Here is an 11,926-nt window from a genome sequence, read left to right as displayed (position 1 = left end):
GTTGAGGGAGTCGTTTCCTACAGTGTAAATCTTGTGCATGTTCTGGTGAGGATGTGAAAGGAACTATTGCATGTGCGGTTGGGCAAGGACTAGTCTGATTTGAATTCGTTGAAGAAATTGGAAGGGCGGAAAATCTCAATGTTTGAAGGAACTAATCTGATGCACGACGAGTCACAAATCTTGATGTTCAAGTTCAAATCTTGTGATAGAGTGTGTGAATCAAGTGGCATGGTGTCTGAGCGTTAAATAAGCTCGAAATCATGACCTCAACAGAAGCCTGGTGTTATCACTAAAAAATGATCACCTAGCCATTTCTAATTAGGTGGATTGAATATACCATGTAGATTTAATTTTACCATTGTAAAATCACTTTCACTGTGAAAAATAATTTAATAAACCACTTTTACTAAAATATTTTTTGATTTAAATAAAAAACCCCATGAGAATAATTAGATAAATCATTATTTATTTAATTTTCTCTAGGAATGATTATTAAATCATTATTTAATAATTATTCCTCGTCACATTTGACTAAATCCCTTGTGAATATTTAAATAAATCATTATTTATTTGAATTTCGTTATTTATGTTATTAGAATTATTATTAAATCACTATTTAATAATTATTTTGATTTCACACCTTTCTTGTTTCTCGGAAAATAATTAATAAATCATTTTATTTGTTAATTATTTCTAAATAAAGGTTTTTAACCATTTTAAATTCCTTTTTCCCTCTCCAATAAATATAATAAAGTATTCCAGGTAGTTGGATCTAAATTTGGTTAATAGTATTTTATGATTCTCCATTTTCGATATTACTTCCATACTTTGCTATATGAAGGAGGGTTTTCATTCATTCTTCACCATGATCATTATCATCGTCAACATTATTGTCATTTTTCTTGAGCTCCAATTCAAGGAAAATTTAAAGGATGGAATTTTTTCTTGAAGTTTAAAAACATTGGAGAATCTCACTAATCCGTAATATGCAAACTATAAAATGTTTATTGATATATTTATAAAATTATTCAAATTTATAATGATTTTATATATAGTCTCTATATAATGTTGGCAATTAAATAATTTTATATTCTAAAGTTTGGGCAAATAATCTTTTATAAAAATTAGAAATTGACAAATCTTTTTTGTGGAAAAATCATGGAAAATTAGCCCACTGGGCGAACATTAGCCCCTAAAATTTTCCATGCTCCTATTTTGAGTTCTTCACTTTTGTTTGGGGTTTTCACATTGAGAGGAAAGATCAATTTTCTGAAAGATCCTCAACAAATGTGCTCCCATAAATGAATAAAGCAGATGGGGCTTTAGGATTGGATCCAGAAAGCTAGGGGTAAGAACTGAAAGCGTAATGGGTAATGTGTGGGCTGGAGGATTGGGAACTGAAAGGCATAAATAACGTAACAGTATGGGTTCCTAAAATCATAATGGTAGGATTGTTTCCAGAAGGCTGAATGTGTGGATGAACTGAGAGCATAATGGTATTGAATAGAAGGCGTTATTAATGGGGGGAAGAACTGAAAGGCATAACTAAGGTGTGTCCAGGCCTATTCAAGTGTGTCAAGACCTCTTATCGTAAGTCAAGGCCTCTGTCAAGGCCTCCTCTATCAACAAGTGTAAATACCTACTATTGTTTAAAGGCCTCCCTCTCTCCCTCGTCAGGGTGAGGTAACGTGGCCCCTCTCAAATAAGTAACTAAGACGAGCAACTCTCTTTTGGGGGAGGGGCCCCAAAAGGGAGGAACTTGAAGAACTAAAAGGCCACCATCGCTTCTATTGGTTTCAGAAAGCATTTAATGTAGGGGGATTGGTGTCAAGGATATCAAAGGACCCATCCCACATAAGAGGACTTACAGACCAATCTGTAGATCTCCTTCAACATGTGTTATCAATAAAAGATTAATTCATTTAAAATTGTCTTTCCAATCAAGTTATTATAGTAGATACTTTATATTGTTTCTTTTTTTCTTGGATTATCTCTTATTTTAATGCAAGTTTTCTATTTGTGTTTCAAATCTAAGATGACATCAACCATCACCTTGTTGTTAGGGTCACTTGTCACCTAGTGACTTAAGTGAAGTATTTTTGATACACCTTCCAAGATTTTTCACACTAACAAATTGTAAATCCACTAGTGTAATAACAATGTTCTTGGGTTACTGAAGTTTCAGGAAATTTCAAGGCTTTTCAACTAATTTTTTCTCTCAATTTCTATTTATAGTATTAAACACTATTTTGCCAAATTTCCAGATTATGTTGGGTTTCTAGTCTTTTATGTAGGTCACAGGTCCCAGCTAAGCAGGAGACGGTAAAATCTATGCGAGATCTGCTGATCGAGATTCCCGAGAAAATAGCACACTCTTTTGCACCATAAGTGAATTGCAGAATGCACTTTTTGGCTCCAAATCTGCGTTTTCCTCAAAAACAAGTCAGTGCCTGTGTTTTTTACCTTTTCTAGAAAAAATTCAAATTTTTTACAGTTTTTCCTAGAATGTTATCTGTAGACAGGTTTGGGTTATTCACCTTTGTTTGTTAGTATCCCTTAGGCCTAGATCCACGATTTGTCTCTTTGAGGAAGGAAATAGCCCCTAGGGTTTAGAGTACACCTCCAAATTGTTAGGAAGAGATTTATTGAGTGAGGAGTCTAGGGTTTTCAACATTTTCAACCACTATTTTTCAGATTTGATCCATTTCTTTTTAGATCTCTTGGATAGGATTGTTTTACCTTTTCTCCCTTTATAGTTTGGGTTTTCCTTTTTCCCCTTAGGAACCCCTTGAGCATCCTAAGTCTTTGAGCTTCACACCTACCCTTTGCAACATTTTTCACTTCTGATTTTTGCTATTTATCTACATCATTTACAACATATTAGAGACTTTAGATCCCATCCCCTTCACATTATATATTTTTGGCCTCTTCTTTGCGTCCTTGAGTTTCTTGTTTTGCCTTATCTTACTTCGCTTCTTAGTAGCCCTTGTGGGTGGAGTTTTGTATGCTAGATTGGTCATTTATTTTTCTTTCATTTTCAAATTTATTTACAGTATTTCAGCATTTTACTTTTAGCAGTATATGGCATCATGGAACATGCTTAATTAACTCATCCACTTGACACATCATTTTCACACACTCACCTTAAGCGAATGTGAGCTTGGTTAACACCTTCAAGCCATTACTTTAAACACTACACCTTAATAAATCAACACACATAGATTAAGACACTTGGGCATCAAGGCCAAACAATCTTTGTGGTGTAGGTGTAGTGTCGGTGGGATAGGCTTCCAATAACACCCATCGGTCACTTTTCATTGAGACATAGAAGTTGACATATTGAGGAGCTTAAAATCCTTCACCATCCCATGGTCAAAGTGGGAGTGCATCAAAAGCCCAATTCAAAGGAGGTTAGGGTAGGTTAGCGTGCGAGCTGTTCCCCTCGAGGCTACCCAACCCATGGCAGGGAATTTTGTAAGGTGGCTAACTATAAATAAGCTTAAGACTTAACCACCCCCATGGGACAAACGTAACCATAGTGACCAATCTTAGGAAAACACCTTATAGGACTAGCTGTGGGAAGTCATTGATCCTCTAAGTCACCCATACATGTAGCATAATATATGACTTGGAACAATCTCCTGCTGCCATGTCAACATTGGAAGTTCTCTAGACCTTCCCATTAATACAAAAAGCTTTACTATCTAATCTAGGTGTCATGGATCCTCAAGATGATCAGATGATTGTATTTCATGTTGACAAGTTAGATAACCCTCCCTTACCCTCATCTGTTTCTTTCCAAATTCTAGTCTCCATTCGAAATGCCACTATCTAGAAGTGTATCATTAACGAAGGCACATCCACTAGTGTGATGGCCTCTAGTGTTTGGAAACCACTTGCTTCCCCTAACCTATCCTCATCCACCATCACCCTACATGCATGGGATGGTCATCCTTCACAACCCCTTAGTTTATACCACAGCTTCCCAATCACAGTGCTTATATTGACATTGAAGCCATTGATGCTCCCCTTGACTATAAAATCCTTTTGATTCGTAATTATACTTATGCCATGTTAGCTGTTCGATCCATGGCTCACCATAAGATGTGTTTTCCCCACAATGGAAACATCATCACCATCGATGAATTGACATATTATGATCCAAAAGCCGAGACTTCACCTTAGACCAACATTTCTTCCATGGCTGACAATAAGACTATCTCGTTTGTACCTTCACGAGTCTATAAAGATTCCTATTTACTTGATAATTACTATGCCCCCCCCATTTACTCCTTCTAAGCCTATCTCATTGAGTGTTTGCATGCTCCAACCATCATGGGCCACCCACAAACATGCCGCTATTCCTTCACAACATCTTATACCTTCACAATGTATTGTGCCTGACTTAACTCTGCCTGCCAGTACAACTCCTCAAGGATCACTTCCTTTTCCTAGTATCTCTCCTAATCAATTTCTGCCTGAAACCATTCCCCCAGGCCTTAACCATTGTGGAGCAGTTCCTCTAGGCCATTATCCTTTTGGTTAGATACCCTTCTTATTCCCACCTCCCAAAGTTTATTCTACACCTGTCATGGCTACATTGAATCTACCCAATATTACCTTAGGGATCCCAATCTAGTACATTGATCCCCTTGCAAACACTCCACCTAATCAATTGAAACCTTACACCGCTTTGATCGTGGTCCAACCGGTTTCTCCTACCCCTCCCTTTGCTTTAGTTCCTCGGTAACCTCAAAAGGATCCTACTCCCATTGCGAAAGCATCTGGCAAGGGGGAAAATCCTGAAAGAAGGTAACTCAAGACAAGGCTCCCCCTGCAACTCCAGCACTTCCCAAACCATTGAAAACTCTTCCTCCCTATGCTTTGTGTGATGTTGTCGATCACGCCACCAATAATTGTCCTGAACCCCTTCATGTTAAGGATTTGCTCACTGATATCTTCCCTAATTCTAACATTCCCAAGGTCCATGTCACCTTACATGAGTCAGCTATGAAGATCAGATCGTTACACACAAACCACCCTTGTGCTTTGTGTGATTGATCCAGATCTTGGGGGGAGGCCCCTAAGATCTAAAATATTAAAATTGCTTTTGGGGTGAGGTCCACAAGATCCAAAAACTTGAACTGCCAGAAGAAAAACAAGAGAATTCCCAATAAACAAAACCACAAAGGAATTTTTTATTAAAACGGAGAATAACTGCAAAAGCTACATTGTGGCGGACAAACTATCCTTTTACAAAATGCAACTTGTTATTTATATTATTTTTCGGTTACAATACCACAGGTAAATTCCATGGGTGAATGAATACCATGGGTGGATGTCACAATACCATGGGAAAATACCATGGGTGAATGAATACCATGTGTGGATGCCACTTACAATACCATGGGTGGATGCCACTTACAATACCATGGGTGGATGCCACTTACAACACCATGGGGAAATTCCATGGGTGGATGAATAACATGGGTAGATGAATACCATGGGTTGATGCCATTTTCCATTCGGATCATTCCTCCCTCCTTAAGAAGCAATGGTCCCCATTGCGTGAAGTTCCCTCCTACGAAGCCTTTTTTTAATATGAATAGCCATTAAAGAGAAGGGTTTTATGTGGTTAACCCATAACCTTGATGAACGAAGATTCGAGGATAGAGATACCCGATAATATTAAGGACACGATTAGGAAAGATTGCATTGTTGTCCTTAGGAAGGCAAAGCCCCCTAGGAGCAATATTAGCAAGGATGAGTTTGAGGCCCTCAAATCCATGAACCATAACAAGGACATTGTGGTTCTCATAGGCAAGATTGCGTTGTTGTCCTTAGGAAGGCAAAGCCCCCTAGGAGAAATATTAGCAAGGATGAGTTTGAGGCCCTCAAATCCATGAACCATAACAAGGACATTGTGGTTCTCAAAGCTGATAAAGGACGGGCTACTCTCATCCTTAATAAGGATGATTACCGATAGAAGATGTTGGACCATCTTTGTAACAGTGGCAGCAACTATAAAAAGCTTAACAAAAATCCCCTGAAGAAGGTCTCCAAAATTGTTTCTCTAGCTATTAAATCTAGCAACACTGTGGGTTCCTTTTGCCATAAGCTTATTGAGAGTAGCCCCATCACTCCTCAGATCTATGGTCTTCCAAAGATTCAAAAAGAGGGGGCCCCCCTAAGGCCAATTGTCAATACCATAGGTGGTCCAACCTACCTCCTTGCTAAATTCCTAGCCTTGAAGCTTAGACCCCTTGTTGGCCTCACAGAGTCATTTGTTAAAGACTCTTCGTCCTTTGTCAATGAGCTTAAAGTCATCAAATTCGACCCTGAGGACATTCTTGTGAGTTTTGATGTGGTTTCCCTTTATACTTGCATTCCTATAAGGGAGGCCATTGAGGTCATCAACCACCTTACTGATCCTGACACTGCTCATTTAGTTGAAATTTGTCTCACATCCACTTTTTTTAGCTTTGAAAGGGAATTCTATGAATAGACCTGTGGGGTTTCCATGGGCTCCCCCCTATATTTGGTTGTTGCTAATATCTTTATGGAAGAACTTCAGTCCAAAGCTTTTGCCTCAGCTTGTCTCTTGGCCAAGCTTTAGAAGAGATTTGTTGACGAAACTTGTGTCATCTAGTCTCATGGCCAGGAAGAATTGGAACTTTTTTTCCAGCATCTCAACAATCAATCCTCATCCATAAAGTTCACTATGGAGCAAGAAGTTGATGGGTGTTTAACTTTCCTAGATGTTCTCATCTCTAAGAATGATGACAGAATCCAGCATCTACTGACATTCCATCCATCATCTCTATTTAAATTAACAGGTCTCTTTTCAATTTCTAAGGCCTCCCTAAATTTAGGATAATGAAAATGGTCAATCCTTGCAATGACGTTAGCCTCTTCAATGCAGATGGGATGATTGGTTTCTTTTGCATGCTGTGCCAAAACAGAATGAAACCTTCCATGTTTGATTTCGACAGCAAAAAGTAATTTAAATAAGCATAGTCACATCAAATATCATATATCATGTACCCATGAAACACCACTAATAAACCTATCCATAACCAAACTAAAATTATCTTAATTACTCAAATGATAAAGTTGATATTAACCTAATCAATAAACCCCTACAAATTTTGAATATCATATATTTTAATTACTACCCATACTTCTAATTTTTCGTAACATAAAAATTATCAATTTTCAAGATATATTACCACTTATTTCATAATTTCAATATAAACTTTATCGTTTAAGAAATTCATTTTTTTTCAGAATTCCGTCGAAAATAAAATATTAGTAAAATAAAAATACAAAAAAACACTTCTTTACATTGGCCTTTAGTTTTCTTCGTAATAATCACATCAAACAAAATATTGTGCGTATGGAAATGTATAGATACTAAACATTTTTTTTTTTTCCAATAAATAAGGGGAAAAAAAGTGTATAATTTGCTAGATAATGAATTAATGATTTGTTTTGATAAATGAATTAATTTTAGTTGTATATTTAGTTATTATACAACAAATTCTTCCATTATTAATAGTGAGATATTTCGAAAATCAATGGAACAAAAAATAATTGAATTTGTTATTTTTTAAAATAAATTTAATTTAATTAAAATATATGTAGTTAATAAATAATAAATTTTTTGAATTTAGACTTATGTGACTCATAACAATTATAAAAATATTTTTTGGTAAAAATTATATAAGAGATATTTTGGTCGACTTGTTTCGAATCAGCGAGTGTGCTTTATTTGAATCAGATCTAGGCATTGAGATAAATAGATGTAGAGAGCTACAAACTAGTCATTCGCTGTAACAACTAATTTGACTAAGGATAGGAATTAGAAAAGGTTTTGACCAAAACGTTAAGGGAATCTAATTACAAAATTTAAAAATAATTTTGATAAAATAATGATATAAAAAGTTATAATTTTGAAATAATATTATATAAAAAGTTATAATATGTTAATAAAATAACTAATTAAAGCTTTTTATAACCCCTTATAACTATATAATATTATAAAAAATATTAATGGCTTAATCCTAATTATATAAATATTAAATAATTTTAAAGAGTCATAAATTAGATAATATTAATGAATATTATTATATATGATATTTAAAAAAAATTAATAGTTTAATCTTATTCATATAAATATTAAATAATTTTAGATAGTCATAAATTAGATAATAGGTAGATTAACAAATAGTATTATAAAAATATATAATATAATAATATTGTTTAGGGTAAAAAATTAGTAAGGGTTTTGACCAAAAAAGGTCAAGGAAACTAATTAAAGAATTTAAATTATTTTGATAAATAAAATTAAGAAAAAAGGGTTATAATAAATTGATTTAATAAAAATATTTTATAACCCTTATATAATCTTATTAATGAATATTATCATATATAATATTATATTAATATTAAGGTTTAATCATATTCATATCACCAAATACAAAAATAATTTAAGAGAGTCATAAACTAATCAATATAAGGATTAATCAATAATAATATTAAAAAAAATAATAAAAATAATATTAAAAATTTTATATATATATATATATATATATATATATATATATATATATATATATTGGAGCCATTATCTTTATTTAAATTAACAGATCCCTTTTCAATTTCTAAGGCCTCTCTAAATTTAAGTCGATGAAAATGGTCAATCCTTGCAATGACGTTAGTCTCTTCAATGCAGATGTGATGATTGAATTTGTCTGCATCCTCTACCAAAGCGAAACAAGACTTTTCATGTTTGATGTCGGCAACAGAAAATAACTTTTTTATACTTACATTAAAGACATTTTAATTAAAAAAAAAAAAAAATTGAAAAAACATAAAATAAAATTAAAAAATTATAATTTTGAGAAAAGTAAAAATGAAAACAAAAATTATAATAACATAGCAAAAATATAATAACTTAAATAAATATTAATCGTGAAAAAATCATAATGCGGATAGAGATTGGGCCCAAAATCAAAATGCTTCCATAGTTTAGTATAGAAGGATATTATAAGATGTTATAACATTAATAACATAAGTGTTTCTATGTACTATAAACGAGATGTTGTAACATGGATAGCATTTAAATCAAAGGGATAGGTATTTTACCATTATAAATGGGAAAAGGTGCTTTTACACTTTTGAATGGGAGAAATGATGTAACTTGGATAATGTTTACAATATATGTAACTTGAATTATAATAGTTACCAACATAAATTAATATTAATTTTCTATTTATCAAAGGTTGAGAAAGATTAAATTTTTTAAGATGAAAACTTATTTGTATCTAGGAGATTTTATTACCCTTATAGATGCTTGTTAAATCCTGAGTTAAAATGCATTTATCACATCTCTATATATATAATTGTTTATATTTATTTTTATTAAAATCCTAATAATGTATATAGTTACATATATATCGTTGCCATTTTTTTATTATATGTTTTATAATATTTATAATTGAACTTTTGATGTAATATACATAGAATTGATTACTTAAAGAGAACAAAGGAGAGAGAACTTAGAAAAAATTATATGGTAATTAAATTTGAATAAAAATTCTGAAATATAATAATTATGAATATAACTTATTATTATTATTTAGGTGCTCTAGAACACAGTATATCCTAGATGTTTGAGCATGAGATGTTATATGTTAGATGATTAGGTGTTGTATGTGAAATGTTAGATATTTTTTAAATTCATTTTTTTTATTATGGATATTTTTTAGATAAAAGAAAATATAATATACATAACAATAAAATATATAACATATAAATAGTAATTATAAATTAACATCCATTTTACCATATAAATTAATATAATGATTCCATAACCATTTACCATGAATATTATTAACTTCTAAATAAATTTTTTGACAATATTATGGGTCAATACCGAGAACCCAAAGATAAAGGGAGGGAGAGAGACAGGAGGGAAGAAAATCATAATACTGTGGGCTAATACCATGGTTGATCAATACCATGGGCCAATACCATGGCTTATGAATACCACATGCCCAAAAACCGTAACTTATTTCAAAATCAAAATATTTGACAAATAGATTAGTTTAATTTAGTTCTATAACATATTTTAATTAACTATAAAAAAAATATGTTATAATTACTTTTGAGGTATATCTAAACCATCTATCCTCACTAATACTAAAAATATTTCCATAGAGATTAAATAAAGGTTTTAATAAATGCATTTTATATTCCCATATAGATTAAATCAAGGATTTAATAAATGCATTCTAGAATTATTTTATGTATACATATATGAAATTTATATAATATAAATAATATTATAAAGAACAAGCATCTTAACCAAGGATCCAAGCAAAGAGAGAAATCAAAGTGACTAACAATGATATGAGAAAGATAGTGCATGATTCTTTTACTTTTTTATTATTGTATTTTATTTGACATGATTGTGTTGTGTGTGGAGCATGATTGTTAAGAGGTCTTTGTTTCAGCCGGATGTATACCCCAGGAAGTTTGTACACCCCTCCATGGGGCAGGGTGCAGGGGGGACTTGTCCCCCCCGTGGGGGGGGGGGGGGGGCGATCCCCTTCGGTTGGGGGGTTCGAGGACCAGTGGTCCCCCGACGGGGGCTCAGGGGCAGCACCCCCAAAGCTAAAAACAGATGTAAAATTGCCTTGTATAAGTATAGTAATTTCTAGTCAATCTAGGCTGTTCATTAGGCGGATGATCTGACGGTAGAACTTATGTTTAGTTTAGGTTTTTTTGCCCTAGAAGGCAACCCCTCTCTTTGTATGAGGGAATTGTATTTGAGGCTGAGATATAGATGTGTATTCTGTGAGCGAGAAACAGAGAGGTGAGACTGTGAGAGAAAACAAAGGATATTACAGCGAATCTGCTGTAGGTTGTGTCTCTTCATTTTGCTGGATAATAGAAAGGAAGGGCTGGCTGTTTGGGGTGGATGTAGCCCAAACTAGGTGAACCACGTATATCTGTGTCTCTCTTGTTTTATGCATTTTCTGTGTTTATATTTATGCAATATTTTATGTGTTCAATTGCTCCATAATATATAATTTTATAACATATTGATCCAAAATATAGGTTTAATATTTTGCAACCAATTATGTTTTTCTTAGATACTTTCTTAAGAGAGAGAGTGAGTTGGAGGGGGAACAGAGTGGGGGAGAGACACATAGAGGTGGGAGACACAGGGAGAGAGAGGAAGGAAGAGAGAGGAGGAGAGAGGGAGGGATATATGGATTTGGAGGGGGGAAAGAGAAGGGAAGAACAAAGATATTGAGAGATAGAGGTGGAGAGAATGAGAAAGTAACAAGGGAGAAATGAAGATGGAATGAGGGAGAGAGGAGATAAGGGAAGAGAGAGAAAGGGAGAGTATAGAGATAGGGAAATAAGGGGAAGAGAGAGATAGGGAGACATAGATATGGAGGGGGGAGAGAGGGGGAGAGCGAGAAGGAGAGAGAGAGGGAGATAGTGACAGAGTTGGAGGGTGGAGAGAAACACAGAGTCAGATGGGGAGAGAGAGAGAGAGGGAGGTGGGAGAGAAAGGGAGAGAGAGGAAGGTAGAAAGAGGGTATTTGAGAGAGAGGAGAGAGGGAGGGGAGAGAGAGATGGAGTGGAAGGGGAAGAAAGAAATAGAGAGAGAAAGGTAGGAAATGAAACATTTTTTAGAATTCCCCTTACAACATATGTTCATACTACATAGGTGGAGAGTGAAGCATTAATAACTGTTTGAATTCTAGAGTAGATATGGTATCCAAATGTGATTGTGCAGGTACGTGTGCTGAAGGTGGAAGAATTAACTATGAATCACTATGGGAAAATACTGATGAATAATGAATACTAGCAACAGAAATCGGTATACTGGTGAATAATGATTAATAAA

The sequence above is a fragment of the Pinus tabuliformis genome, chromosome X, assembly GCF_031772625.1.
Source record: "Pinus tabuliformis cultivar Carrire ecotype Pingquan chromosome X, CPIR1, whole genome shotgun sequence".
In the NCBI taxonomy this organism is placed as follows: Eukaryota; Viridiplantae; Streptophyta; class Pinopsida; order Pinales; family Pinaceae; genus Pinus; species Pinus tabuliformis.
Note: the sequence above shows the minus strand (reverse complement) of the source record.